Genomic DNA, 6000 nt, shown 5'->3' with positions numbered 1-6000 from the left:
CAGGGCAGTGTAGGAACATATGCAGTTGGTCCTTCCAAACCTACAGTCAACGCATCACCCAAGACGGTGACTCCTCAAGATACTGTTAATGTCTGGAAACCATGTGTATTTTGTGAGCAATCACATTCCATGTACAATTGCAGACGCTACCCTGATCGTGCAACACGCATAAAACGACTCAAGGAGTTATATAGATGTAGCAAGTGTATAAGGGAACATCATCCCGACAATTGCACAACAGTAATGCGCATCTGCACTAAGTGCCATAAGGGTCAACACCATACTGCACTTTGTGGGGACACAAGTATAAAGTCCCCCAAACCACAGGAGGAGGAAGGAGCTACAGCATCAGTAAAACTTTGTACTGTGTTACCTGACATAAGTGTCTTCACAACCAGGTCTAACCATAAATCAGCTCTACCTACTGCACGATTGATCATTAGAAATGGAAAGAATAAAGCCACCGTACGTGGATTATTTGATCAAGGGTCCCAACTGACCTTTATATCCAAGGAGTTGGTAGATAAACTGAAACTTACACCTGTAGAGGAGACACGGATAAACATAGCAGGATTCCTGACTAACTCAGGAGCCCGAACTTACGGGGTAGTACGACCCACAGTACGATTAGGAGGTTATGTACGAAAAGTACCAGCACTAGTAGTAGATAGATTTCCAACAGACCTGTATATAGAAGGTCTAGGAACAACAGCCAAATTCCTAGAAGAAAAAGGAATTCCTTTGGCTGATAACATTACATCGGACAACCTTTCCGATATTGGAATCCTTATGGGATCAGATGTCTACCATAAGTTTATCATAGGAAAGGAAGATTACCACGGTATGAACGTGTTACCATCTGCAGGTGGCTATTTACTAACAGGCCCAGTATTACGGCTAAAACAACCCGCACCTGTGGATCACCAACATGCCAACACAGTAATGGTTGCATGACTAGGAGAACAGTCTCCACTGCAACTCAGAGACATTTCCGAGGATGAGCTTGATCCCCCAGTATATAAGTTATGGGACCTGGCAACTCTCGGCATTGTCCCTGAACAACCTAGTCCAGATGATGACTGGACTTATAAACAATACCTAGACTCAGTTATCTACAAAGATAATCAGTACTGGGTCAGGTTACCATGGAAGCTGAATCACCCTCAGCTACCCATCAACTACTTCATGGCACAAAATCAATTAAGATCACAGGTGTTACGTTTACAAAGACAACCTGAGAACTTGAAGTTGTACCATGAAATAATACAGAAGCAGCTCGATGACAAATTTATCGAAGTTGTAACAAATGATAACCCAAAGGAAGGACATTATCTGCCACACCACCATGTTCAGAAGGATTCTGCGACTACCCCACTACGGATAGTATTTAATTGCAGTGCTAAGATGGGGCAGAATAGTGTTTCGTTAAATGACTGCCTTCAAACAGGCCCAAGCCTAACACAAAGGCTTTATGACGTGCTGTTAAAGTTTCGTATAGGGACTTATGCATATACGGCCGACATTAGCAAGGCATTCCTTAGGGTAGGTCTTCAAGAAGAAGACCGGAACTACACAAAGTTCCTATGGATTAAGGATCCTAATGATCCAAACAGTGAAATAATCACTTATCGGTTTGCGTCTGTTTTGTTCGGAGCCACGAGCTCACCATTTCTGCTTCAAGCTACCTTGGATACGCACTTGAAGAAGTCCAATAGCCCGAACAAGACAGAAATTAGCGAAAACCTGTATGTGGATAACTTTCAAGGAACAGCCAACAGTGAAAGTAAGCTGTTGGACATATACCATGAGGCCAATCGAGAATTAATGGGAGCCAATATGCCTCTCCAGTCTTGGGTCTCTAACAATGACCAATTAAAACAACTGATCACAACTGAATTTCCCGACTACCAAGTACCCGAGATGACAAAGGTACTAGGTGTCCAATGGAACACGACAACCGATCAGTTGACAATCAAGTCAGTGGAGACAGATACCACTAACTTAACAATGAGAAAATTGCTATCACAAGTCAGCAAACCCTTCGACCCATTAGGCTTATTAAGTCCAATACTAATTAATGGGAAGATGATAATACAGGAATGTTGGCAACAAAAGATAGGCTGGGATGATCTACTAACACCTGCCCTACAAGAAAAATGGCAAGGGTTAGTGAAAGATTTAAGTATCCTAGAGTCTGTCAAGTTCCCTAGGAACACAACAGTAAATGAAAAGGAACCAATTAAGTTGCATGTATTTTGTGATGCCTCAGGAAAGGCTTATGGTACAGTAGCTTACCTGGTCTCAAATGGGCAAGCCAATTTGCTCACATCAAAGGCCAGAGTGGCACCTTTAAAGAAAAGATCACTGCCACAACTGGAATTAACAGCCTTACTGCTAGGTGTAAGATTGGCTCATTATCTGATCAAGGCCTTAAGCCACATCCACTTTACAGAAACAGTAGTATGGTCAGATAATGAGGCAGTGCTACAGTGGGTTAAAAACAATAACAGTAAGAATCCTTACGTGAGTAACCGCGTTAAGGAAATACGAGAGTTGTCAGCAGGGTATAAACTAAGATATGTACCTACTAAAGAGAATCCAGCTGACTATCTCTCCCGAGGCCTGACTTTACGGCAATTAACAAAGGCAGAGATGTGGTTCAATGGACCTCAGTGGCTAATCAGCGACCAGTGGCCTGAACAAAAGCCACAAGTCATTGTGACCAATGTCACTGTTCCCACTGAGAACCCGGAACTACCTCGGACTTTGGTAATTGATCCTGCTCGGTACTCTGAACTGAACAAACTTGTAGGTGTCACCCAAGTAGTGTTTGATTTTCTAAAGAAAATAGGAATCAAGCATAATTTCCCTAGTGCCTTAAGGTACTGGGTTAAAAGAGCTCAGACCGACACATTCGGGACAGAAATTGACAATGTTCCTAAGAAGCTACAACATGATCTGGGTCTCTGGTTAGACACTGACAATTATAACTTGATAAGATGCGGAGGACGCTTACAACATGCTGACATAGATCTGGAGGCAAAAAATCCAATATTGCTCCCTCGTCACCACATAGTAAGCAAACTAATTGTGTTACATATACACAAATACTGCACTCTGCATGGTGGGGTATTAGATACTCTCACAGAATTAAGACAACAGTACTGGCTACCCCAAGGTAGACAGACAGTAAAATCCATAATCAAATCCTGTGTTGTATGCCGGAGATACGATGCCAGAGTGTGTCCATATCCTGGCCCTCCTCCACTTCCGAAGGAACGAGTCGTACATATTCATCCTTTTGAGACAACAGGAGTAGATTTCACAGGAGCACTAACACTGACAGGCACTAAAGACAAGAAACCAGTAAAGGCCTATATCTGTCTTTTTACTTGTGCCACAACAAGGGCAGTCCATCTAGAAGTGACTCCCGATATGAGTGCCGAAGCATTCTTACAGGCTTTCCGCAGGTTTGCTTCACGTAGATCTTGTCCCAAGTTTATGATTTCAGACAATGGGTCCAACTTGGTGGCAGGAGAAGCATGCCTGAGGAAAATCTGGACACACCCCAAGGTACGCACAGCCCTAACTCAACGGCAGTGCTATTGGAAATTCATACCTCCCAGAGCACCATGGCATGGAGGCTTCTATGAACGGATGGTTGGTACGGTGAAACGGTCTTTACGGAAAACCCTACACCACCAAAAGATTGACCTTCAGGAGCTTCAAACAGTAACTATAGAAATAGAAGCACGAGTTAACAACCGACCACTTACCTACCTCTCTGATGATGTTTTGCAGCGTGAACCATTAAGTCCAGCTCATTTGATGTATGGGAGACCTCTCAAAACACTTGTGTCCCTTACGGATGAGGAACCAGAGGATCCTTCATATGTCAAAGAGAGTGATTTGGTTCAACGTTTCAAACATCTTTCAGGGGTGATAAGTCGGTGGAATGACGTATGGACTCGTGAATACCTAACAGCTCTGAGGGAGTATCATTACGGGGCAAACAGTCCCTATAACAGAATTAACTTGAACCCTGGTGACATAGTTCTGGTGGATGGTGATGGACCACGCTCGGAGTGGCCTATAGGAGAAATAGTCTCTGTTCATCCAGACAGCCAGGGCATCTTGAGAATAGTGAAAGTAAAATGCAAAGGCAACACTACTCTCAAAACTTTAGAGAAATTAGTACCTTTAGAACTGGCCAGGAAAGAAGACGTACAACGACTTCCAGCACCCGATACGCCAGTACGGGACATACGTCCCCAACGGACTGCTGCACAACAATGTAAACTCAAATTAAAGCAGCACTATAATTCTGAGGGAGAAGAATAAAGTGATCGCAGTCCTTACCGGGACTTCGACCCGTGTTCTGCCCCCTGGGAATTATGTCGGGAAACCGACACACACACACAACCACACACACAAATAACACAGTCTCCCCTAGTCTATACTCCCTTCAGGATGGAAAATGGGAGACTCCGTGACGTCATCGACTCTGTGACGTCATCAAAGTCATCGTATATTTACATTATGAAACATTGTTAATAGATTAGTTTAGTCTCTAAAGTTAACAAAAAAGTAATCACTAAGAATGAATATAATTATTTACATCAAATAGTAGCTAGGTTCCCTTGTTAATGTAAAATTACTTTGAGTGAAGAACCAGAGCATAAGAGCGTCACCCGGAGAGGAAGGCGTCCATAATATACAACAACAACAAAACATGGGATGAGCATACCACGCTGTCTTAACTGGTGTAAACAGCTAGACACCCCATTTACGTGTCAACACCAGCCACACAGCCTAACAACATCACAACATCAACTGTATCCATCTACCAAGTATTGTTTATTATTCAAGTGCACTGATTAATATAAATATGTAGATGGTTATGTCGTAGGACATCCCCAAAAACACCGTACGTGTACCCCATTACAGCCCTCACAGTTCATGTCATACCTGTAATTGATATGTTTAGGGAACTTTGATTAATTCCTTGCATCCCATACAGGTAAATTGTGAGAGGAGCTTCAAGAATCTGTGCAGACAGTTGGTTCATACACATAATTAACTACTTGTTTGCCAAGCCTTGTCCTTCCCACCAGCCGCCATTACGTGGCACAAAGAGGCAGGGCCACACCCATCTTGAGGCTACACCTACACGCCTTACTAGGCCCATTCTACTGGCTCAGCTAAGACATTTTAGTATAGCAGTAGCAGTAGATATAATTAATTACTTATAATGAAATAACTGAAATAATAGTTTTAAAGGTAAACAATTGGTAGTTTAAGAAGGAACCATAACAAAGTGGTTTAGGCTACCAATTGTCCCTCCCAATGGTGTGTAAGAAGATTTCAGGCAGTTTACCAGTACATACAGTCCACTTAATTAATACTTACTTACTAAGAAAATAAATAAGACATAACTTTATTTTATTAAATCAATTTGAAAAAGAGAGATTAGCTGCCTGGAATTTTCCCCACAGGGAGAAATTAAAAAATATTTGAGTTCAATTTTATAAAAAATATTTCAGTTCATATAATCATAGAAGTTTATAATGAGTTTAAGACCGAAAATATTTCAAAAGACCATTTTCAGAAAATGTTCATAGAAGTTTGTTCAGGAAAATAAACCTCTTATCTGTAACTTTTAGTATTTAGAGACCAGTTGAAGACCGAAATATGACTGAGACCATTTTACACCAAAATATTATCAGAGACCATTTTAAGACAGAAATTTGGCTTAACATAACCTAACCTATCCTAACCTTACTAACTTACATAACCTAACCTATCCTAACCTTACTAACTTACATAACCTAACTTTTCCTAACATACACAATATAACTTCCCTTACCTAAGCTGTCCACTTTTACATAATGGACCTTCTATAACCCATCTTACTAACTTATATAACCTAACAACACCTAACTATCCTAACATAATTTTCCTAGTCCAATTTACTTATTCTTCCCTATCTGAGCTAAGTTA

This window comes from Procambarus clarkii, chromosome 65 (genome assembly GCF_040958095.1).
Source record: "Procambarus clarkii isolate CNS0578487 chromosome 65, FALCON_Pclarkii_2.0, whole genome shotgun sequence".
Classification (NCBI taxonomy): Eukaryota; Metazoa; Arthropoda; class Malacostraca; order Decapoda; family Cambaridae; genus Procambarus; species Procambarus clarkii.
This window is presented reverse-complemented; position numbering follows the sequence as displayed.